The sequence below is a fragment of the Oreochromis niloticus genome, linkage group LG3 (assembly GCF_001858045.2).
Source record: "Oreochromis niloticus isolate F11D_XX linkage group LG3, O_niloticus_UMD_NMBU, whole genome shotgun sequence".
Lineage (NCBI taxonomy): Eukaryota > Metazoa > Chordata > Actinopteri > Cichliformes > Cichlidae > Oreochromis > Oreochromis niloticus.
The window spans coordinates 77,269,296-77,294,999 of NC_031967.2; the positions used below are offsets into that span (position 1 = coordinate 77,269,296).

General features: G+C 41.2%; 8 non-coding genes across 8 annotated transcripts; 3 read left to right on the forward strand and 5 right to left on the reverse strand.

Moving 5' to 3' along the window:
* Nucleotides 1-17,295: 17,295 nt before the first annotated feature.
* Nucleotides 17,296-17,369, reverse strand: trnat-ugu (transfer RNA threonine (anticodon UGU)). Its single transcript has one exon. It is a non-coding gene; the product is annotated as a tRNA-Thr (tRNA).
* A 117-nt stretch (nt 17,370-17,486) lies between these two features.
* trnat-cgu (transfer RNA threonine (anticodon CGU)) lies at nt 17,487-17,560 on the forward strand. The gene has a single exon. It is a non-coding gene; the product is annotated as a tRNA-Thr (tRNA).
* A 365-nt stretch (nt 17,561-17,925) lies between these two features.
* On the reverse strand, nt 17,926-17,999 carry trnat-agu (transfer RNA threonine (anticodon AGU)). The gene has a single exon. It is a non-coding gene; the product is annotated as a tRNA-Thr (tRNA).
* A 2,410-nt stretch (nt 18,000-20,409) lies between these two features.
* On the reverse strand, nt 20,410-20,483 carry trnat-ugu (transfer RNA threonine (anticodon UGU)). The gene has a single exon. It is a non-coding gene; the product is annotated as a tRNA-Thr (tRNA).
* Nucleotides 20,484-20,600: 117 nt separating this feature from the next.
* trnat-ugu (transfer RNA threonine (anticodon UGU)) lies at nt 20,601-20,674 on the forward strand. Its single transcript has one exon. It is a non-coding gene; the product is annotated as a tRNA-Thr (tRNA).
* A 362-nt stretch (nt 20,675-21,036) lies between these two features.
* Nucleotides 21,037-21,110, reverse strand: trnat-agu (transfer RNA threonine (anticodon AGU)). Its single transcript has one exon. It is a non-coding gene; the product is annotated as a tRNA-Thr (tRNA).
* Nucleotides 21,111-23,706: 2,596 nt separating this feature from the next.
* On the forward strand, nt 23,707-23,780 carry trnat-ugu (transfer RNA threonine (anticodon UGU)). Its single transcript has one exon. It is a non-coding gene; the product is annotated as a tRNA-Thr (tRNA).
* Nucleotides 23,781-24,142: 362 nt separating this feature from the next.
* Nucleotides 24,143-24,216, reverse strand: trnat-agu (transfer RNA threonine (anticodon AGU)). Its single transcript has one exon. It is a non-coding gene; the product is annotated as a tRNA-Thr (tRNA).
* Between the last annotated feature and the right edge of the window lie 1,488 nt (nt 24,217-25,704).

The window sequence follows — 25,704 nt, forward strand, 5'->3', positions numbered from 1 at the left end:
ATAAACTGTATATACAATATATATATATATGTCCACACATAATGTTAAAGGTTAAACAGAGTTGACAGTGAAATGTTTTTACAGGTAATTTTACTGCGTCAGTGGTTTAGCTCTACAAGGGCGTCACCAACATGTCCTATACTATGTTGATTTTTATGCAGCATTTGCTTTTGTTAATCCAATTATTAATTTTAACTAATGTTGAATAAGTGAAGTACAGCTGAGGTCATTCGTCATATGGGGAGTAGGGCTGTGCGATATGACCAAAATCTCATATCCCAATATAAGACATCTATCGTCCTGATAACGATATAAATCACAAAAATTTAACATTTTTCTTTGTAAATTCTCGGGCAGCTCGACTTGCATGGAGTGTTTCCAGCTGGGCGTCACGTACCTGGAGTCGAGTGTTTTAACCGATGCATGAAATGATACATTTTTAGGCATAAGTTGTAACTGCCGCTGTTTTCTTTGTGAGTATTTATTACACGGCGTGCTGCGGGGATAAGCCTGTTCTAATGTTTGAGTCTAAGGTTTATTTTTTAGCACCTGGCGGCTCTTTTTTTGCTTCTCATCGTAAATACTCTGCATCTTTCACGTGATTCAGTTTATTTTGAAAAGTCTCAACAGGATCTTGAGCTTTATTGTGAAAGGTTTATGTGGAAAATAAACAAGCGGACACGTGACACGATGGTTTTACCGTCGTTGTTGCTAACGACAACGCATAAATACAGGCGTAGTGTGGTTGTATTAAATATAAGAGAAAGAGCAAACTTCAAGAAATTAATATAGCCACTACAGTGACCATCAAAACAATAAAAAATATTGCCGTAAACAGTTTATTTTGTGACACCACGAAATAAACGATAGCGTAAAATTAAACGATAGACGTTTTTATATCGTCATCCGGTATATATCGTTATATCGAACGGCCCTAATGGGAAGTGGTAGATAGTTTAGCTAGCATGCTAGTGTGACGTGTTAGGGTTTTGGTGTGGTGGAGTAATGTAGATATACTTAATGTGGGAAGTCAGGTCTTTAAAATTACATCACATTCAATAACAAAAAACAAAGCAATCATTTCTGATTTCAGATTTGGTTTGTAATAAAAGGTTTTTTTTTTTTTTACTGTTATATGTGGTTAAAACATGCAAAAAGCAAATATTGGATACAGATTAAGTAAATAATGGCAGTAACAGATAATTAACCTCATTAAAAATGGAGAAGCTGTGTTACCCGTTCTGGAGACTTCAAATATAGAAGTCATGTTTAATCTTAAATGAGTGGGTAATCTATTATTTAATGACATTTTCTGTGGAAAATATTATACATTTTTGAAAAAGATATAATAACATAATCTCAATTAATGTAATACAAAATGATAACGATCTTCTGAATGTTTATCATAGCATCTTTCACACGCACTGCAGTTAGCCTCCAAGCTTGTATCAGTAATCATTAAGCTCCATGTAATTATTTTATATGTCACTGTGATCAGCTGTGATTTAAATGCAAAAAAGGATTTCTTTCTTGTGTATACATTATAAGACTACATGAGATTTCATCTTCACAAGATGAGATCTCCTGATGCTTTTCCTCTCAGAGGCTGGATGTGTGCCTTGGATGTTCTACTGAAAAATCAATGACAGCACAAACTTGACACCAATCATGGGTCTAAGGATGAAAAACGACATGTACTTGAGTTTGTTACTCAAATCCTTGTCCTCCAGCTGCTGCCTGAACACGCTGACATTTAATTATTCAGGACTTTTAACATCCTCCAAGTCTACCAGTGATAAAGTCAGTAAGTAGAAGTCAACAGGAAAAGAGCAAAAACTGAGCTAATGTTAAAGGAGAAATGGTTATTGGCAAATTGTGAACAGGAGAATACACAGACAGGAGTGTAGACAAAACAAAACAACAGTAGTAGACAAGTAGGCTCGACAGCAGTTCCTCAGAGTTAGGTAAGCTAATAGCTATATCCAAGTGCCAGTAGTAATGCAGCATGCAACCGCTATAATGCGGTTCACCTTTCGTGGCCTCGCTTTTTGTGGATTTTTTGTGCGCTATTTTGCATTTTTTTTTAAACAGCGCATTGTGTTCTGCTTCGTCATTGGCTGTAGATCATTGTCAATCATTCTCGTGCTGCGTCTCCTGTTCAGTACAGAATGCGTTCAGCTTGTCAAATTCCCATAAATCTTCGATCACTAGCACTGTGACTCTGAAGTGCTGTACTGCATGTTTGTAAGTTTTCTCCCCAACAAACAACAATGTCAATGAATCGCTTTGCAGCGTCGAAGGCACCTGTGGTAGCACCCAAAAGGCAGAGGAAGATGCTAACCATCGCACAAAAAGTGGGACATCTGGACAAGCTAAAGGAAGGTAGAAGTTACCGTATTTTCCAGATAATAAAGCTCGCCGGATTATAAGGTGCATTAAGCGAAACAAAACAGTCAGATAAGTCAAACTTTGCTCAACCCATTCTTCTTGCTTTCTCTACTTCGTACAATTGATTCATAAATGTTGAATTCAGCCCTATTCCCATGTTCAGGACCTGAAAACGGGGTTTGATCTTTGGTTTCATTTTATTATACTGGATTTATATTTCTACGAAGGTTTGAACTTTGATAGTGTTCAAAAGTGTGGAAATGTTCATGCCTGTATGAGAAAAGTGTATAAAGCATATAGTGAAGGATTTTACAGCCTTAAAACATCTATAATAATTATAAAAAATAAAGTTGGCTACTTTGCGGATTTCACCTACCGCGGGGTATTTTTAGAATGTTTAGAACGTTTGCATGGGACAAAGGCATTGTATTCCAAGATCTGGGAGATTGTAGATATGAGCAGTAACGCCCTTCTTGCCATCTGTCCAGAAGCTGTTAGGCTTACTTACTTACTCCAGGACACATTTACTAACAGTGTTTGTTGCTGTAAGTGTTGCAGCTCTGATTTTTTTGAGAATTAATATTTTGGCTCTGGTGTCTTGTTATGAAATGTACAAGAGTAAAAGTGTTTTTAGTAGGTGCTTCTAAGATAAGTTTGACTGGGAAACTCAAAGCTCAGTAGTCTGTATCAACAAAAATGTACTGCAGCCCAGAGGCGGAAGCAGACATTTGATACACCCAGGGCTTAGTCCTAAAGGGTAGTATACATGTGGGATGGGGGGGGAGGGGTGGGGGGGGGGGTGTTAGAAATGACCGAAAGATTAATTGGCTCTGTTTTGAGTTTTGTTAAAAAAACCCCACTTCATATAGGAAAAAATAAATATCACCTTAAACTAGTTTTTTAATTAAGCAGCAAGGCAGAACAAAGTGGGGCTGTATCAAGACACGAGGACTAAACCCCATTTCAACCAGACCCAGAACTGATCTGGAATTAAAACAGGACTACAACAGTTCAAAATCAGGACTACTTAGGACTTAACCAAGACAGAACCAGAATCAAAACACTAAAAATCATCATAGACCTTATTTTTTAATTCTTCCAAAGTCCACTATTTAGATTTAGAAAAGTTTATATAATTATTTAGCCTTGTTGTGCAAACAATCCTGCATAACTTAATAAATGTAGAATTTGAAAAATAACAAACCTAAAAAGAAACACTAGGTATGAGATACATGAGTACCTATGATACGGTGATACTTTTGGTAAACAACCATTTGACTAACATGTGTGTCTCACCTGCTCTTGTTCCATCTCTGTTCTGTCCTCATTCTCCATCTCCCTCTCTGTTCCTCTCTCCCCCTCTCTGCTCCTCTCTCTCCCTCTCTGCTCCTCTCTCTCCCTCTCTGCTCCTCTCTCTCTCCCTCTCTGTTCCTCTCTCCCCCTCTCTGCTCCTCTCTCTCCCTCTCTGCTCCTCTCTCTCCCTCTCTGCTCCTCTCTCTCTCCCTCTCTGCTCCTCTCTCTCCCTCTCTGCTCCTCTCTCTCCCTCTCTGCTCCTCTCTCTCTCCCTCTCTGTTCCTCTCTCTCTCCCCCTCTGCTCCTCTCTCTCCCTCTCTGCTCCTCTCTCTCCCTCTCTGTTCCTCTCTCTCTCTGTTCCTCTCTCTCTCCCCCTCTGCTCCTCTCTCTCCCTCTCTGCTCCTCTCTCTCCCTCTCTGTTCCTCTCTCTCTCTGTTCCTCTCTCTCCCTCTCTGTTCCTCTCTCTCCCTCTTTGTGCTGACAATCAAGCCAAACACCAACATCATCAAATATACAGTTGAAACCAGATATTTACATACTCTTCAGATAAAAACACAAACACTTTTTTAATTGTAACATCAAATCAGACTAAATGTTTATTTTTTAGGTTGATAAATATATAAAAAATATTTGTTAACTTTAAGAGTAAAGAGAGAAACTATCTGTATTTCTTAATTGTAAATGGCACCCAAATTGCATTCAAAATTGAGCCACACTTATGGAGCTCCACAATTCTTTTCCTGGTGTTTTGGTTGACATCTCTTGATTTCCCATGACAAAGAAACAGGCTCTGTGTTTTGCCTTATATGCATCCACAGGTGTGCCACCAATTTACTCACATGGACTCTACTAAGAGTTTTCTAATTAATTAACAATAAACTTAGTGTATATTGTAGAGATTAGAAAGATATTTTGCTGCTATTTCTTGCTGCTATTTTTATAATCATCATTACCATTCCATTAATAACAGTATGGATATTGCATTCAGATGTTCAAACATATTGGTATCATTTTAGTCTTTATTACAGGTCCAGTAAGAACCACTTTAAACTGTTGAGTTGAATTTATAATCTTAAAAGCTTTTGAATGTTTTTTATACTCGTACACTGAAGTCCAGACTTCAGTGTGTGAAAGACTTTTGCAGAGCATGCTTTGCAGGAAGTGAAACCGAAAGCAGAGTCTGAGTGCAAGTTATTTTGAGCAGCTGTTTGGATGATGTTATTTGAATAACCAGGTTATTCTTTATTATCTTTTATTCATTTATATCTTTTGATTAAGCTTTTAGTAAAGGTCCTTGATTGAAACATTTGTTTAATACATCATATACATAAGTCAAGATTATTACATGAGGATGCCTCGGTCTGGTTGCATAAGCGAAGAGGTGAAATAAGGGGCAACTGAGGTTAACCTGAACACACACATACACACACATACGCACACATACATACACATACAGTTAGTAGGTTCATTTGTAGGTGAAAGTTTAAGCATGTTTTGCTATGACTGTATTTCTGTGTATGTGACGGTTTGAAGTGGGTGCAGGGTGTTCCAGAGCTATGCGAGAGCTAAGGCGGGTTGCGGGGCAGCACCTGGGAGAAGATGGAAGCCAGTGTTCTTTTAATTGTGTCACAAGTTGTCAAATAGAACATTTGTGGTTTTGAAACTGCTGCATGTAATGACGTAGAGAGGGCGTCAGTAAACATACCTCGATGCTATAAAACTATTGTTGGGTCGTTGTTGGGGCGAGATCTGATGCTGTCTGCATACAGCGTTATGTCTCCCACGCGTGTGTTCATTAAAATCATCATTTGACTTGACCCGGCCGGATCTGTGTGTTATTTGGATTTCCTCCTGTATCCCTCCTTAACTTTTGAATCTTAACAATATGTACTCCTAAATTTGATGAAAGTGATAAAAATAGACAGCTCCCTCTCTCTTTATTCTGACATTTAACTAATTCAAAAGATATTTCAATATTTATTTATCCAAAACAAAACAAGTTTACTCTAAATTGATGTTGTACAGTAAAAAAATGTTCTTGTGTTTTCCATAAAGTCTATGTAAATATCTGGTTTCAGCTGTGAATATACTGCTGTGTATTGAAATTCCTCTTGTTTTGCATAGAAATATACTGAACAACATACAAAGCATAATATATAAAATAACATTTACCAGAGTTTTTTCTTTGAAAGAAGCTCCTTATGTCCATTCTTGTATATCAGTGCATTACTGAAACCGATTTATTTAGCCGTGGAGGGAAACAACTGAAAATATGAAATAAACACACATGTAAGCTAAGACTCTCTAAAGAAACAGCATTGTTGTTGTTCGGCTTTTCATTTCGCCATTTGTTGATTCACTTGAAGAGCAAGTAATGTAATATGGGTCAAGTGATCAGTTTGATATCAATCTTTCGTGATACACCGTCATATTTATATTATTTGTACAGTACGAATGATTTGCTTTGGTACCTGGTCGAACTTAAGTTCTCCTCTGTCTGCCTCGCTGCGTTTCTATGGGCTCAAAATGTGGTCATAAATATTTTGTACTTGTAAATCAGTTTTGTATGTGTAAAAAGAATTTGTGTGTGCGTAAAAAAGATTTGTATGTGTAAAAAGAATTTGTGTGTGTAAAAAAGATTTGTATGTGTAAAAAAGATTTGTGTGTGTAAAAAAGATTTGTATGTGTAAAAAGAATTTGTGTGTGCGTAAAAAAGATTTGTATGTGTAAAAAAGATTTGTGTGTGGACTGACATACCACAACTTTATCCTTTCAACAGCTGCTGAAAGTTAGGGGACCTAGCTGCTATCGGATATTTAGATATCCTCCAGCTTCAAACTGTATTACCCTTCAAGGACCTGCAGTTCAAAAAAAGTGCCCCTCCGACAGCCAAACCCATCTGTTCTCTGATTGGATTGTTACATTTGTGATTGACATGACATTGACCAATCAGATGAAAGGAAGACAAATAGGGTCAAAATTCGTACTTGTAACTTGCAGGGTTTTTTTTGGCTAAGTCCACACACAAATCTTTTTTACACATACAAATCCTGATTTACAAGTACAAAATATTTATGACCACATTTTGAGCCCATACGTTTCTCCAACAGCACACTCGCAGGCAGCAGCTCCCCCCGCCCCCTTGCTCAGTCGCTTAGTGTCTGAGCTCGGATCATACCAATATTAGGGGGGATTTAGGCACAGTCGTAAATTCCCACAGTGTGCACTATGTGCTTCGAATATTGTGTGTAGTTTTTGTTTTATACAGTTGTCAGCCAGGCATCTAACTATGACAAAATTACACTCCAAAAGACCCCGGGCTTCTGAAAAAAGAACCCGGGCTTAAGCCCAGTAAGCCCCCCCCCCTCCGCTCCGCCACTACTACTGGGACAAAAAATCGGCACAGGCATTTTGATTAGGGGAGGAAAAACCATAAAGTCTTTGAATGAAAACAAACACTGTTGTCACAGTGATGTACACTGGCTTGTTGGTATGTATCAATCTAATAAACTTAAATCTACACCATCCTCCCTATGCTGGCATTCTAAACAGTACAGAAACCCAACTACTGCTTGGTCGAGTTAACCTCCTGAACTATCTACAGCACATGGTGGAAACCTGAAACTAAGACAGAGAAGACTAGAGGTGAGACATGACCATTATTGAATACACTGTAAAATCTAATATTCTGTTTAATTAAAAATATTAAGTAGGCTGAACTCAATTTTTATCAATTTGTTATTAGAACTCAATTTAAGTAAGTTACCACAACTCAATTTATTTGAGTTGTCTTAACTTAGAAAAACTAAATAAGCTGGAAATTTTGCTTCTCAGTGCGGAAGGATGAAAGATGTGTTTTGAAAATGCTACATCACTACCATCCTCCTCCCTCGCGGATCAGTCCGCATGTTCATGGTGCCAGCATTTGTTATGGAATATGTTGAGCAAACCTGGAGAAGCTTCAGCTCAAGATATTATTGTTGTCATTGCTGTGGATCTTTACCTGATACACTGACTTGGTGAGTAAATGTTTACTCTTATTCAAACTGATTTTGTGGCTTCTCTTAGTTTAGCACCAGGTTTGTAATCTTGCTAGCTAGTTAGTGTTAGCCTAGCATTGCTGCTGCCGCTGGGCTCATGTTACTTAAAAATTAACACCACAGCCTTAAAAACCTTATATAAAAATATGTCTGTGAAATTTTTCTGTTGATTGTTTAAAATAAAAAAAATGAGAAAAGAGCCCAGACAAAATTTTTCGGGAGTTGCAGCCGTTAGGGGTGGGGTGTATTTTCAATCCATAGCCATAACTAACTAACTATATATATCATGTTTAACCTGAGTAGCATAAGACCGCAGGGGGGTTGAAAACGATACACCAGGAGTTAGCTGTGCTCGCCGGCTGTATCGAGCCTTGGTCAGCTATCATGCTGGTGGATAATAGAGCTCTCTGAAAATATGTGATATTTTGATAAATTAAATAGATATTTGAGCATTACACAGCTACATTCTCGCCTGAAAATATCTTAATAGTTTATTTTGTGACCCAGAAAGGGTAGTCTGGGGAAAAGGAGGATCGCATTTGTCGGCCGCAGTTGTCGGAGCCTGTGTATGCATACTTGTGTGTACTTGTGGACTTGTCGCCTTGAGGCGACTTTTGTTGTGATTTGGCGCTATATAAATAAAATTGAATTGAATTGAATTGTAATATGTTGGAGACCAAGTACTGTTCCAATTCAAAGTACACATGAAGTCGAGAACGCGAAAAATTCTGCGAATTGTTTTTGCCCCATTTTATCGAGCATGTATCGGTGGTGACTTGTGTGGACTTGGAGCAACTTGGTACAGCTAAATATCCCAAAATGCATTTCGTCCAAAACTCAAACGTGGCAATGGTGGAGGAGCGCGGCTAAAAAACTTTTAAATATTACTTTGTCTGGGTCACAAAATAAACTTTTAAAAAATTAAAAAATAAAATTTTCAGGCAAGAATGTAGCTGTGTAAAGTTCAAATATCTGCTCGATTTATCAAGACATCACATATTTGTAAAAATGCTCCGACGTTTTCGGAGACATCTATTTTTTTAAATGCTTTGTGGCAGCTTTTGAACATCTAATTCAATTCAATTCAATTTAATTCAATACTCATCAATTCAATTTTATTTATATAGCGCCAAATCACACCAAATGTCGCCTCAAGGCGCTTCATAGGTACAGAGAAAAACCCAACAATCATATGACCCTCTATGAGCAAGCACTTTGGTGACAGTGGGAAGGAAAAACTCCCTTTTAACAGGAAGAAACCTCCGGCAGAACCAGGCTCAGGGATGGGCGGGGCCATCTGCTGCGACCGGTTGGGTCGCAGCAGATGGCCATCTGTGGCATCTATTAATGTCAAATCTAGCCTTTCTTTAACAACATAAGCAAACTGCTTTTATATTTAACCGACTCTTCTGTTTAATTACATTTTAAATACTAATAATAACAACAATAGTATTTATTTTGTTAATAAATGTGTTTAAAAACAAGTTTTGTTGTGAAAGCTATAATCCAGACTAGTGGCCTGTTAAATGGTTAATGTCTAGGTTGGCTTTATACTTGAGAATAAAGTAGTTTAGTTTGTCCTTTTAAAAAATTAAGTTAAATTCCACAGTTGAATCATAAGAAACATTGTGTTACATATAAACCCTGCCATATTTTAGATCCGGTCCTTTTGCTTATTAGAAACTTTATATATTGGTAGTTAACTTTTAACTAGCATGTTATGATTATATTTAAATTAGGTGGTCTTTTTTCAAACACATATCTTTTCAGGCCTAAACTGACCGTGCCAATACTACACATTCAGACACAGTAGTAGATGGTGTTTTTAATACTATATGTGTTAGTCTAATTTGGTTGTATGGGGCCTACATTGACCTTCTGTGTTGTAAGTTATTATAACTGCACAGCCATTAAGGATCAAATCAGTTTCTGAAAAATGTTCTGTTTTTTCTCCCTCTGCTTGCTTCTTACTGTCTTTGAGGCTCGGGACCAGCACTCCTGCTGTTGGACAGAAAGACATCAGTAAGTATTTTGGTTTTCCAACACATTGGAAATGAAAATGTTTTAAGAAAGCAATTAAGTTCATCCATCCATCCGCTTCCACTTATCCTTTTCAGGGTCGCGGGGGGCGCTGGAGCCTATCCCAGCTGTCATAGGGCAAGAGGCGGGGTACACCCTGGACAGGTCGCCAGTCTGTCGCAGGGCCAACACACAGGGACAGACAACCATTCACACCTAGTGACAATTTCGATTATCCAATTAACCTATCCCCACAAGCTGCATGTCTTTGGACAGTGGGAGGAAGCCGGAGTACCCAGAGGGAACCCACGTAAACACGGGGAGAACATGCAAACTCCACACAGAAAGACCCCGGCCTGATGGTGGAACTGAACTCAGGACCTTCTTGCTGTGCGGCAACAGTGCTAACCACCGTGCCACCGTGCTGCCCACAGCTGTTTAGTTTTCTGTATTTATTTATGTTGGAAGTGATAGCAGCGCTGTACGTTTTCATTTTTTCAGAAATCTCTCATTCAGAACATATATATATATTATATTATATATTATCTTTAGATGGAAGCTAGCAAGCTAATGGAAGATGGAAGCAATTAAGTTCATGTTCCAAAAAATATGATTGTTTGCTTGCAGGACACCAGGAGAGATGAGTCCTCCGTCACAGATGGTGTGGTCAGTGAAGATGGTCGCCTGCAGGTTCAAGCTCATTGCATCTCCAACCCACATCCACTGCCGCTGTACTTAAGGGAAGTTAAAGACTTTCTTCTGCACCTACATTTGGATCACCTCGATCCATGACAGTCATTCAGGCAGTAATGCCTGGACTGGAAACAAGCATCCTAAAAATAATACAACATTCCAGCTCATGTGTTGAAATGAAAAACAAATGTGTTGTTTAAATCAGAGACTGCACTTGTGACAGAACAACAAATATTTTATTTTGATTATATAAGTAATGTAAGTACAAAACAAACTTGTGGTAGACCTAAACTTATTTTCAGAATAATTACATCTGAGACTTTGTTTCATTGTAAGATTATAACAGTGATGGCAATATAATTGTTTGTTGTTCAGCAGAACAGTGTCCAGTATGTTGGCTGTTATATTTTTTTGCATTTGAAAATAAAAGTTGGGCTGATTTTAACATCATTACAAAAAGTGTTGTTAATTATTTTTAATCACATTCAGGTTACCACAAATTGTTTTTTCATTTAGTTGAACTTGAAATGTTTGTCAGTAGGTAAACAATTAGTATTGTACAGTCAGAGATATCAAATTATTCTTAATACTGCAGACTTGCAATGAGTAAGTTGTCCTAACAGTCATCTTAAGTAAGTGTATTAAAAATAATAAATGACAGATTTAGATATATTTTCATAAACTATTCATTTACCACATCAATAAACAGCATGGCAGGACAAAATATTTTTTCTAACATGGCAACCTTTAAAAAGTGAAAGGAGACAGAAGGCGAGACCAAGACCAAGACAAAAAAGACTAACTTTTGTTTGCTGTTGAGGGCTGACATGATGGTACTGACTGACCCCAAAGTCATCTGACAAAACAGCGATCACCTCCAACAACTGTCTAAAGAATGGGAAATATGTAACTGTTTCAGTTATACTTCATATATAGATAAAATTGTAACATCAAACTGAAGATTATAAACTTGAAATTGCATCATGTCCTATTGTATTGCATCACAGTCACGTTCATTTATGCTGTCTAGGTACTTGCTTATTTGTGCATCAGTGCTCGAGTCCTGGCTTGTGCTGCATTGCAACCTAAATGCCTTGTGAAAGAAGACGTTGTTTTGGGGGTGGCGCTGAGTCACTATCCGATAATTCTGTGTCCCCTTCTGTTGGTGCTGAAGGTGCATCTCTGTCTACCTCTGTGATCAAAAGGTCTGGAAAAGGGTGCACACACACGCACACACACAAAGACAGGATTAGACAGGATGCTTCTAATGATGCTATAAAACCAAAGACAGTGATAATAAGTGGAACAACAAAAACAACAATAACAATAAATAATTATTATTATACAGTCACCTATTAATGACTTTTTAAGTTCATCTCTGAACCTCTTCAGTGCTGGTCTGGTTTCACCATTTTGGACATCTAAATCTACCCAGGTCAGTCCAAACTGGGGGTCGAGCATGGTGGCAAGGAAGTAGATCCGATGACTAAACGGCTCTTCTGGATCCTTTTCGTCCATGCAAATCTGCCTGAAAATTCCAGGGAACCGTTTCTCTAAGGATCTTTTCAGTGCCCTGACTATAGTTACGACCTGGGGCATTTATACTTCCATCTTTATAAGATGATTCTTCAAGTCCAGAACAGTGGGGACCACCATGCTAATAGTCACCTCATGATCACCTTCTGTAAGGTCTATTGCCTCAGAAAAAGGCTCAAGCAAAGCACAAAGGTCTTTCAGCTGAGCCCACTCCCGGGCTGAAAACACTAAATTCTCTATATCGCTGCACATTTCAGTGATGGCCCTGTGGTCAAGTGTGATTAGAGCCTTTAACTATCTGTAGGTGCTATTCCAGCGGGTGCTGTTTGCTGCTGGGATGGACTTATTGGAGCCAAAGTGTGTCTCAAACAAGTCTTTGTGGTTACTACTGCTGTGCAGCAGGTTTGTAAACTTGCTGGCTTTGGCAATGGCTCTAGCTATTACCTTTACCTCTTTCATTCTATCATTGATTACGAGTTGCAGCGAGTGGGCGAAGCAAGAAAGACGTTCACCCGTTGACCATGGATCCGAATCTTCTGCATCCTCCCACATTGTTTCATCATCGAGGTCATCACTGCTGTCACCTTCAGGGTGCTCTACTTCTGGCATCCTGACTTTAAAGGCCCGCTTCATATTGGCTGCATTATCCGTCAGAATGTAACTTATTTTATGGCCAATGCCATACTCTTTAACTATGCTGTCAAATGCTGAGGCGATTCATTCGCCGCAGTGCTTCCCTGTGAAACGCCTACAGTCAAGCAAAAATGATTGTAAACTGTAAGAGTCCTTGTTCTTGCAGGCAACATGAGCAGTAACTCCCAGGAAAGTACAAAGCCTCCAGTCAGACCAGAGGTCTGTTTTTATTGCTACATTTGGCTGGACTTCCAGGGCTTTGATTATGTCACCCTTCACTTTAGTGACAAGGTGAGGTATCAGCTTCTCTGTCAAGGTGGTCCTAGACACAGGAGGGTATTTGCTATCCAAGACATTCAGGAAGTATCTAAAATGTGGATTTTCAATGATAGACAGGGGGAGAGAGCATCCAACTATAAGGTCCTGGAGGATGGACTGGGTGATGGCCTTTTGCCTGGGTGAATTTGGGGAAAATAAGTGGATGCTTGGAGCAAACAATGATAATTGAGGCTGTGTGGGATTGACCGCTATCACTGATGTTGCAGATCCTGCTTTGTACTCCAAGTACCTACAAAACAGGGAAATAGGAATCTGTAAAATATCTGTTTCTATTTAACCACAAAAACTACTAATCTTACAAGCACAGTAATTTTAAACCTATCAATTAGGGAAGACCTTTGCATACAAAATAACCTAATCCAATCCAGTGTGACACATATATAGATCATTAGGCACAACTAGTAATAATGAAAATACTGGAGTGTTCAGGGTTGCAAGACCTTAAATAACAAGAACAGAAAAACAGTTGAATGGAATCTACAGAAGACAAAATGTCTGTGCATTAACTTTGCATATTGCATTAAGCCTCCTCATGCCAGTCAGCTATCAGACACAGCTGTATTGAGAAGAAACTACTCAATAAAGTCTGAAGTTACACCAATACAAAATAACTGTGTCTAATAATGACATGCTGCAATAGCCCCTACACACTGGAGTGGTTTAGTAGGGCAACATAGTAGAAAACACCTAAGAAAGTCATAGTCAAAGATCCTTAAGTTCGATTTAAGAACTTTGGGACTCAGTTTTGCGATCTGTGCTTATCTGGACCAGAGCCATAGACCGCTCTGATCTGAGCTTCACTGTCGAGAATGCCGCTGTTAGCCGAGCAATGTTATAGGGACACTCTTGAAACGCCCGTCCTTACTTACGAGTCAGCAACCACATAAATATGCCCATTAAAGTCGACAACAAACCACACCATACCAGCCCTTAAAGTGCTCACTGAAATGGTTTCGATATATTTCTGCTCAATGAATTCAACAAAATACCTAAAGTTAGTGAAAACTGTTTAAGTAGCTGATAGCCACTGCTAGCGCTAGCTACCTGTACATAGCATGTAACGTAATGTTAGTTACAATCTTCACAAGTTAAGTCCGCAGGGACGGTTGCAAAAAAACTGTCCCTACATAATTTATACCGCTTGAAGAACACATCATAAATAACAATATTACATAAACATTACCTGGTCATCTGAGGTTGGAAAGGTAGTTAGAAGAGTTTGAAGATGGATAGATGGCTACTGGCTAGCTTACCTTTGAGGGTGTTTGCACTCCAGGTGCCTGGTGAAGGTTGAGGTAGTCCCGGCTGTCTCGGTCAAGGAGACTTTGCAAAACCTGCACTTTGCCGAATGCTTCTTTTTTGCATTTCCCGAAAACTCTTTGTGTTCTATGAACGCAAATTTTATGACAGACGAAGTCGCTGACATTTCTGTGACTTACTGACCGGGCATACTGCACAATCTAACGGGTTGCATTTAGTTGTGTTTGAAGGGCGCGAAAGGCGAAATAATAATATGCCACAATGTGGAGGGATTTGAGCATAGCTGAGCCACTGTGTGTCGCTGTGTGAGAGCTGAGCAGATAAAGGAAATTAAGTGAGGAGCCGGCTCAGCTCATTGGGAGTCGACTATTCTGATTCACTACAAAGCACTATCTAAGCACGGCTCTTAGAGCTAAAGTTTTTGCGCGTGATACATTATCGAACGTTACGTTTTGTGTCATGGATACTGTTGACTCCATATCTCCCAACCACTATGTTGATCTGAGACAGCAAGACCGAGACAGCGAGACCAAGACAAGACCGAGACAAAAGTCCGTCAAAACCAAGACGAGACCAAGACCATGTAAAAGTGGTCTCGAGACATCCAACTCTACCTACCTGCCCCCCTGGCAGCACTTTGCTAGATCCGCCCCTGCACAGTTACCAGCTGTCAGCTACGTAAAAAAAGGATCCTGGTGTTATTTGTCTCTCAGAAACAGTTCTTAACTTCCCTTCAACTCATCCATGTCACCTAAAAGGTAAACCTGTTTCTCCATCACCTGTTCAGCTCTGATGATTCAGTAAGGACATCTCCTGGTTTCATCTTCATGTTTCCCTCTCACCAGATAACCAAACCGACATCATGACCAGCAGCTTTTACAGCTGTGGCTCCAGCAAACATCAGCTGATACTAGAAAATAATAAATTCTAACAACAGCTGATCAAGCTTAAACATGCTGCTGTTGTTTAACGTGACCTCCGCTGGTTTCTTCTTTCTCACACAAAGTGGGTGATAATCAAACGAGAGAGAAAAGCTGATCAGCTGATCATTGATCAGTTTCATGATTGAAATAACAACAGGGGAGGGAGGGGAGAGAATGAGAGCAGAAGACACAGCTGTGCTGCATCAAGACAGAATAACTCCAACTTTGTGTCTTTTTCATTGTAGCTAAAGTCCGGTACAAATCGCGTTCCTTTTGAGCTCAGTACGAAGCACATAATATTTTCTCTGAATACGAGACGATTCCGCTTTTTACGGGACAGTTGGCAACTCTACTAACTAACCTTATGAATAAAATAAAGTTAACTATCAGTAACATCATAGCACCCACCCAGCTGTATAGAAACTCCGTCATGCTAGCTAGTACGCAGTACGTGTTATGGTAACTGACTGTAAAAATGCCTGGTATGCCCGATGGCCAGTCCAGCTATGACTGCAGCCTGTGTAATATTTGATGTGTCATAATTTATTCCAGTCTATCTTGCAAATACATATTTGCGTTGCAATGTCATGCACAAACACACACAACTATTAGATCCTTAAGGTCAAACCAGTGTCATTCTTTTGGTCCACTGCAGTGTAGTAGTCAAAAAAGAAGAAGTGAAGTGGCCACAAATGGCCACTGTGAGTACAAGAAAACAATTATTAGAAGATAATGTGTTAAATTTGCTTAGATGAGAGGGTCCAGCAGTAAATCAGAGGAATCGGGAAAGACTTGTCTGTGTGTTTCAGTTTGGCTTAGCTTTAGGCCTGAGAGTGTGTGTAATTGTGTAGAGGGAAAGGAATTTATTGACACGGGTGTCTGCCTGTCATAAAAGGAGACAGGAAGCTACAGTTGGGGGATGCTGATGCTGATGCTTGTACCTGAATTTAATAAAAGCTCATAATTGTCATAACATAACTTAGAAGTAGGTTTGCAGGAGACTCTTCACATGCTTAGCTGTAAATGTAAGGCAACAAGAGGCCAATGGCCTAGTGCAGGGGTCGGCAACCTGCGGCCCTGATTTGCAGACACTGTGCGCAGAGGTTCAGGAGCAGAAGTCCCATTGTAAACATATCACGGCAAACCCGACGATGTTTCCATGAACATACTTTTCAGCATCTCTTTATAGACCACTTTTCACACACGGTTGCTGTACGCATACAGCCAGCTGTCGCTTTTCAGCTCACAGCCCGACATATATCAACAACAACACAACAGCATAGATAGCACAGACTTTAAGGCGGCGAGGGGTGATTGCAGGTGCCGCTCAGGTGCGTCTGCCTCCCCTCCAGGGGCGCTGCAGACCACGCCCCGCCACACACATTAACCAGGTAAAATACATATTTAGGCAGAATTTTGCAAATATCTATTTTTCATCTTTCAGCAGCATGGTGCTTTTTTTCCAATTATTTTTTAAAAGTCAGTTCAAGGCTCCAAAAGCCCAAAAGCGATATAAGGGTAACAACAGTTTTTGTTTGCTACATGGATCATTTTAGTTCAGCTGGGTGTCTTTCCTTTTGTTATATTTCTTTAAGAGTTCAAAATGTGTTAATTACATAAATAAAATGTCATTTTTTCTTTGTAGCACTTCATGGATTTCATAAGCAACACACCTTCTTTATTCACACAAAGCATAAAGGTAAAAAACAATATATACAGTGTTATCTTCATTTTAGATGTCAAAAAGCATTTGCAGCTCCCAGTGTTTTCTTTTGCGTGGAAACCGGGTCCAAATGGCTCTTTGGGTGTTAATAGAGAACACTACGGCATTTATTTTAACACAACACCTAACAGTCGTACCTTCTCTTATGAGGAACTCTAATGATTTGCAGAATCTTGACAATACTTTTGGGACAAAAGCTTAATATAACCCTGCCTCAGCCAGGTTCTATATTGGTCCGTTTACATCTGTTGTTACAGTTGGGCAGTTTGATGTTTTAGTACACTTTGAGTATGGAATCTTTTCACCTGCATGTGGAGCACAGCTGTTGGGGTGTCCTTTGCTAAATCTTTAGTGCCTCCACACTTGAGATTCAACAACTTACTTTCTTCTATTTTGACATTAAGGAAAGCTTGCCTACACAGATTCTCTTATTTTGAAACAGCTCAACAGGCACTGCTGGGATTTGAACCCAGGATCTCCTGTTTACAAGTAAGGTGCTTTGACCGGCTAAGCTACAGTGCCTCCTTCAGGGAAGGGAAAAACCAAGTAAATCAGAACCTCTGCAGACACAGTTTTGAATGGGTTGCTGACATTTTTCCCCACCAGCTGTTGGACAGTAGCCAGAGGAACACAGCTCAAGGCGCTGTGGCTTAGCTGGCCAAAGCACCTGTCTCGTAAACAGGAGATCCTGGGTTCAAATCCCAGCAGTGCCTTGCCTCCCTACCAATGCCATTACATTTCATTAACGAGTGCTGATGGCGGGAAGCATTGGGAGTTATGCTTTCTGTCCTTCATTTCTAAGAAGAGGATATAATGAAAATTTAGACATGCCCAAGACATCAATATCGGGTGAACAACCCTCAGAAGCTCCAGTAGGGGTTTAATGCCTGGGACCCTCCAGCATTTGTTCTAGAACTGACGAATCTTCTTGGATGAGGTGAAAAGAAGTTTTTGAAGCTTTCAAGAGTACCGTGAGGTGGATAACTCAGCACATACACAGACTTTCAAAGATTTCCTAACTCCAAGATTAAGAATGCAATCAACACTGTGAAGAAGATGGTTTCCAAAGGTAATAGGAAGGCACTGCTGGGATTTGAACCCAGGATCTCCTGTTTACTAGACAGGCGCTTTGACCAGCTAAGCCACAGCGCCTCCTGCTGTCATGCAAACTGATCGTACCTGGTATTAGCTGGTACTGCAGAAGGAGATGAGTTCAATTTTGTAACTTTTGTGCACTATAAATGTAGGATATGGTTAAATAGTCCAACAAGTAACTTCCTGTTCCTAACTTCTTCAATGACCTGAGTGGAAACATCATAAGGTGAAGGAGAATCTTTTGAGACTGATTCAACAGGGTGAGTCTGAACAAGTTGTCCCAAAATGTCTCCGGTAGCTGACGTTTTGTGGACTTTTACTCCAGCCAGTCTTTTTGTGGTCGCAATCTGGTCGTCTTCTTTGGGTCCATTTGGTAATACATTAGGGTTATGATAGGGCAGAGAATGGCAGTGCTCTAATCATTGCCGGTTTCTGAACAATCATTCCCAGCTAAATCAACTGCTGGTGAGTTTGCAGGTTTAGACCGTGTTGCTTTGGATGCTGTCTCTTCCACAGTGGGTGGGAGATACCGACAAGGCAAGAGCCGGTCTCTGTGTAGCACTCTTTCAGGCCCATCTGTTCCTTCAGGCACCACAACAGAAACAGGAGAGTCCTGAATCTGTCTGATTACAGTGGACACGGTTCGGCTCCACCGATCAGCGATTTTGTGCTTACCCCTGATGGCAACAGTCCTCAAAACAACTCTATTTTCCTTGGCAAGGGTGGATTCCCGCACTTTACTGTCAAACCTTTGTTTGATTCGCAAAGCACTCTTTTGACTGTGCTCAATGGCTAACTGGTAGCTTTCTGCAAGACTCTCTCAGCTCTCCAGATCTAATTTCTGTTCACGTAGCCAATCGGAAAGAGACATCTGCAGCAGGGGGCATGGCCCAGCTACATCAGTTTGACAGGAATCTGCTGGTATTGCAGAGCCTCCAATAGCCAAACATTGTACTCGTGCAGACGATGGTACTGCTGCCTCCTCCTCAAGAGTTGAAGAATACTCATGTCTCTTGCATACTGCCTTTATCGCCTCAGTTGGAAAATCAGGCTCTTTGTTGCGGCGCAAGAGTTGTGCAGTAAAGCCTTCAATGCCATTTTCCTCATCATTAGAACTCTGATCAGATATATCACAGGCATGCAGATACGGACGTCTCAACAGCCCATCTGCATCTTGGTTGTTCTTCCCAGCGCTATACTCAATATCAAAATGAAAAGTGGAAAGTACGGCCAACCAGCGATGCCCTACTGCGTCCAACTTTGCAGATGTTAAAACGTATGTGAGTGGATTATTGTCTGTCATCACTGTAAATTTTGCTCCACAGAGATAGCGGAAAACGTTCTGGGTGACAGTCCACTTGACAGATAGGAAGTCAAGCTTGTGTGCAGGGTACCTTTGCTCGGACTTGGAGAGACCTCTACTGGCATAGGCAATGACTCTTAACTTGCTCTCCTGTTCTTGTTATAAGGCTGCACCGAGAACGTGGGCGCTTGCATCGGTGTGCACAATATAATGTTTCTTTGGATCTGCAAACCCAAGAACAGGAGCTGTTGTGTGAGCTTGTGAATCAATGTCTTAAAAGTATCTTCAGAGGTTGGGGTCCATTTTTCATGAAAAGGCTTTTTGAGATCCGCACTTGTAGAAACCTTGCGGTTTCTGCCAGACAGACTGGATTTTCTCTTCAGTGGGAGGCAACCAGCGCTTAAGTGATTAAGGGGTGTTGCAAGCTTGGAATAGTCTTTTATAAACCTCCTGTAATATCCAGTGAACCCAAGGAAAGACTTAAGCTACTTGATGTTAGCTGGTCTTGGCCGGGTAGTGAGGGCAGCTGGATCTGTTTTGACCCCTTCTGATGATACAACACGGCCGAGATATTGGACAGATGTCCCGAAGAACTGACATTTCTCTGGCGACAGCTTTAAAGTAAATTCTTTCATCCTATGGAGGACCTTCAGCGATCGTTCCTCATGGTTCTCAAGTGTAGCTGAGAAAAGAGTGACATCATCAAGAAAAACCAAGACCTGACTCAAATTCCTGCTGCCTATACACTTTTCCAAAACATAAGAGGAAACAAGAAAACTAGAACACCTTCTTATGCTGTTTTTAATAGAGAACACTACGGCATTTATTTTAACACAACACCTAACAGTCGTACCTTCTCTTATGAGTAACTCTAATGATTTGCAGAATCTTGACAATACTTTTGGGACAAAAGCTTAATATAACCCTGCCTCAGCCAGTTTCTATATTGGTCCGTTTACATCTGTTGTTACAGTTGGGCAGTTTGATGTTTTAGTACACTTTGAGTATGGAATCTTTTCACCTGCATGTGGAGCACAGCTGTTGGGGTGTCCTTTGCTAAATCTTTAGCGCCTCCACACTTGAGATTCAACAACTTACTTTCTTCTATTTTGACATTAAGGAAAGCTTGCCTACACAGATTCTCTTCTTTTGAAACAGCTCAACAGGCACTGCTGGGATTTGAACCCAGGATCTCCTGTTTACAAGGCAGGTGCTTTGACCGGCTAAGCTACAGTGCCTCCTTCAGGGAAGGGAAAAACCAAGTAAATCAGAACCTCTGCAGACACAGTTTTGAATGGGTTGCTGACATTTTTCCCCACCAGCTGTTGGACAGTAGCCAGAGGAACACAGCTCAAGGCGCTGTGGCTTAGCTGGCCAAAGCACCTGTCTTGTAAACAGGAGATCCTGGGTTCAAATCCCAGCAGTGCCTTGCCTCCCTACCAATGCCATTACATTTCATTAATGAGTGCTGATGGCGGGAAGCATTGGGAGTTATGCTTTCTGTCCTTCATTTCTAAGAAGAGGATATAATGAAATTTAGACATGCCAAGACATCAATATCGGGTGAACAACCCTCAGAAGCTCCAGTAGGGGTTTAATGCCTGGGACCCTCCAGCATTTGTTCTAGAACTGACGAATCTTCTTGGATGAGGTGAAAAGAAGTTTTTGAAGCTTTCAAGAGTACCGTGAGGTGGATAACTCAGCACATACACAGACTTTCAAAGATTCCTAACTCCAAGATTAAGAATGCAATCAACACTGTGAAGAAGATGGTTTCCAAAGGTAACAGGAAGGCACTGCTGGGATTTGAACCCAGGATCTCCTGTTTACTAGACAGGCGCTTTGACCAGCTAAGCCACAGCGCCTCCTGCTGTCATGCAAACTGATCGTACCTGGTATTAGCTGGTACTGCAGAAGGAGATGAGTTCAATTTTGTAACTTTTGTGCACTATAAATGTAGGATATGGTTGAATAGTCCAACAAGTAACTTCCTGTTCCTAACTTCTTCAATGACCTGAGTGGAAACATCATAAGGTGAAGGAGAATCTTTTGAGACTGATTCAACAGGGTGAGTCTGAACAAGTTGTCCCAAAATGTCTCCGGTAGCTGACGTTTTGTGGACTTTTACTCCAGCCAGTCTTTTTGTGGTCGCAATCTGGTCGTCTTCTTTGGGTCCATTTGGTAATACATTAGGGTTATGATAGGGCAGAGAATGGCAGTGCTCTAATCATTGCCGGTTTCTGAACAATCATTCCCAGCTAAATCAACTGCTGGTGAGTTTGCAGGTTTAGACCGTGTTGCTTTGGATGCTGTCTCTTCCACAGTGGGTGGGAGATACCGACAAGGCAAGAGCCGGTCTCTGTGTAGCACTCTTTCAGGCCCATCTGTTCCTTCAGGCACCACAACAGAAACAGGAGAGTCCTGAATCTGTCTGATTACAGTGGACACGGTTCGGCTCCACCGATCAGCGATTTTGTGCTTACCCCTGATGGCAACAGTCCTCAAAACAACTCTATTTTCCTTGGCAAGGGTGGATTCCCGCACTTTACTGTCAAACCTTTGTTTGATTCGCAAAGCACTCTTTTGACTGTGCTCAATGGCTAACTGGTAGCTTTCTGCAAGACTCTCTCAGCTCTCCAGATCTAATTTCTGTTCACGTAGCCAATCGGAAAGAGACATCTGCAGCAGGGGGCATGGCCCAGCTACATCAGTTTGACAGGAATCTGCTGGTATTGCAGAGCCTCCAATAGCCAAACATTGTACTCGTGCAGACGATGGTACTGCTGCCTCCTCCTCAAGAGTTGAAGAATACTCATGTCTCTTGCATACTGCCTTTACCGCCTCAGTTGGAAAATCAGGCTCTTTGTTGCGGCGCAAGAGTTGTGCAGTAAAGCCTTCAATGCCATTTTCCTCATCATTAGAACTCTGATCAGATATATCACAGGCATGCAGATACGGACGTCTCAACAGCCCATCTGCATCTTGGTTGTTCTTCCCAGCGCTATACTCAATATCAAAATGAAAAGTGGAAAGTACGGCCAACCAGCGATGCCCTACTGCGTCCAACTTTGCAGATGTTAAAACGTATGTGAGTGGATTATTGTCTGTCATCACTGTAAATTTTGCTCCACAGAGATAGCGGAAAACGTTCTGGGTGACAGTCCACTTGACAGACAGGAAGTCAAGCTTGTGTGCAGGGTACCTTTGCTGGGACTTGGAGAGACCCCTACTGGCATAGGCAATGACTCTTAACTTGCTCTCCTGTTCTTGTTATAAGGCTGCACCGAGAACGTGGGCGCTTGCATCGGTGTGCACAATATAATGTTTCTTTGGATCTGCAAACCCAAGAACAGGAGCTGTTGTGTGAGCTTGTGAATCAATGTCTTAAAAGTATCTTCAGAGGTTGGGGTCCATTTTTCATGAAAAGGCTTTTTGAGATCCGCACTTGTAGAAACCTTGCGGTTTCTGCCAGACAGACTGGATTTTCTCTTCAGTGGGAGGCAACCAGCGCTTAAGTGATTAAGGGGTGTTGCAAGCTTGGAATAGTCTTTTATAACCTCCTGTAATATCCAGTGAACCCAAGGAAAGACTTAAGCTACTTGATGTTAGCTGGTCTTGGCCGGGTAGTGAGGGCAGCTGGATCTGTTTTGACCCCTTCTGATGATACAACACGGCCGAGATATTGGACAGATGTCCCGAAGAACTGACATTTCTCTGGCGACAGCTTTAAAGTAAATTCTTTCATCCTATGGAGGACCTTCAGCGATCGTTCCTCATGGTTCTCAAGTGTAGCTGAGAAAAGAGTGACATCATCAAGAAAACCAAGACCTGACTCAAATTCCTGCTGCCTATACACTTTTCCAAACATAAGAGGAAACAAGAAAACTAGAACACCTTCTTATGCTGTTTTTAATAGAGAACACTACGGCATTTATTTTAACACAACACCTAACAGTCGTACCTTCTCTTATGAGTAACTCTAATGATTTGCAGAATCTTGACAATACTTTTGGGACAAAAGCTTAATATAACCCTGCCTCAGCCAGTTTCTATATTGGTCCGTTTACATCTGTTGTTACAGTTGGGCAGTTTGATGTTTTAGTACACTTTGAGTATGGAATCTTTTCACCTGCATGTGGAGCACAGCTGTTGGGGTGTCCTTTGCTAAATCTTTAGTGCCTCCACACTTGAGATTCAACAACTTACTTTCTTCTATTTTGACATTAAGGAAAGCTTGCCTACACAGATTCTCTTATTTTGAAACAGCTCAACAGGCACTGCTGGGATTTGAACCCAGGATCTCCTGTTTACAGGCAGGTGCTTTGACCGGCTAAGCTACAGTGCCTCCTTCAGGGAAGGGAAAAACCAAGTAAATCAGAACCTCTGCAGACACAGTTTTGAATGGGTTGCTGACATTTTTCCCCACCAGCTGTTGGACAGTAGCCAGAGGAACACAGCTCAAGCGCTGTGGCTTAGCTGGCCAAAGCACCTGTCTTGTAAACAGGAGATCCTGGGTTCAAATCCCAGCAGTGCCTTGCCTCCCTACCAATGCCATTACATTTCATTAACGAGTGCTGATGGCGGGAGCATTGGGAGTTATGCTTTCTGTCCTTCATTTCTAAGAAGAGGATATAATGAAAATTTAGACATGCCCAAGACATCAATATCGGGTGAACAACCCTCAGAAGCTCCAGTAGGGTTTAATGCCTGGGACCCTCCAGCATTTGTTCTAGAACTGACGAATCTTCTTGGATGAGGTGAAAGAAGTTTTTGAAGCTTTCAAGAGTACCGTGAGGTGGATAACTCAGCACATACACAGACTTTCAAAGATTTCCTAACTCCAAGATTAAGAATGCAATCAACACTGTGAAGAAGATGGTTTCCAAAGGTAACAGGAAGGCACTGCTGGGATTTGAACCCAGGATCTCCTGTTTACTAGGCAGGCGCTTTGACCAGCTAAGCCACAGCGCCTCCTGCTGTCATGCAACTGATCGTACCTGGTATTAGCTGGTACTGCAGAAGGAGATGAGTTCAATTTTGTAACTTTTGTGCACTATAAATGTAGGATATGGTTAAATAGTCCAACAAGTAACTTCCTGTTCCTAACTCTTCAATGACCTGAGTGGAAACATCAAAGGTGAAGGAGAATCTTTTGAGACTGATTCAACAGGGTGAGTCTGAACAAGTTGTCCCAAATGTCTCCGGTAGCTGACGTTTTGTGGACTTTTACTCCAGCCAGTCTTTTTGTGGTCGCAATCTGGTCGTCTTCTTTGGGTCCATTTGGTAATACATTAGGGTTATGATAGGGCAGAGAATGGCAGTGCTCTAATCATTGCCGGTTTCTGAACAATCATTCCCAGCTAAATCAACTGCTGGTGAGTTTGCAGGTTTAGACCGTGTTGCTTTGGATGCTGTCTCTTCCACAGTGGGTGGAGATACCGACAAGGCAAGAGCCGGTCTTTGTGTAGCACTCTTTCAGGCCCATCTGTTCCTTCAGGCACCACAACAGAAACAGGAGAGTCCTGAATCTGTCTGATTACAGTGGACACGGTTCGGCTCCACCGATCAGCGATTTTGTGCTTACCCCTGATGGCAACAGTCCTCAAAACAACTCTATTTTCCTTGGCAAGGGTGGATTCCCGCACTTTACTGTCAAACCTTTGTTTGATTCGCAAAGCACTCTTTTGACTGTGCTCAATGGCTAACTGGTAGCTTTCTGCAAGACTCTCTCAGCTCTCCAGATCTAATTTCTGTTCACGTAGCCAATCGGAAAGAGACATCTGCAGCAGGGGGCATGGCCCAGCTACATCAGTTTGACAGGAATCTGCTGGTATTGCAGAGCCTCCAATAGCCAAACATTGTACTCGTGCAGACGATGGTACTGCTGCCTCCTCCTCAAGAGTTGAAGAATACTCATGTCTCTTGCATACTGCCTTTACCGCCTCAGTTGGAAAATCAGGCTCTTTGTTGCGGCGCAAGAGTTGTGCAGTAAAGCCTTCAATGCCATTTTCCTCATCATTAGAACTCTGATCAGATATATCACAGGCATGCAGATACGGACGTCTCAACAGCCCATCTGCATCTTGGTTGTTCTTCCCAGCGCTATACTCAATATCAAAATGAAAAGTGGAAAGTACGGCCAACCAGCGATGCCCTACTGCGTCCAAACTTTGCAGATGTTAAAACGTATGTGAGTGGATTATTGTCTGTCATCACTGTAATTTTGCTCCACAGAGATAGCGGAAACGTTCTGGGTGACAGTCCACTTGACAGACAGGAAGTCAAGCTTGTGTGCAGGGTACCTTTGCTGGGACTTGGAGAGACCCCTACTGGCATAGGCAATGACTCTTAACTTGCTCTCCTGTTCTTGTTATAAGGCTGCACCGAGAACGTGGGCGCTTGCATCGGTGTGCACAATTAATGTTTCTTTGGATCTGCAAACCAAGAACAGGAGCTGTT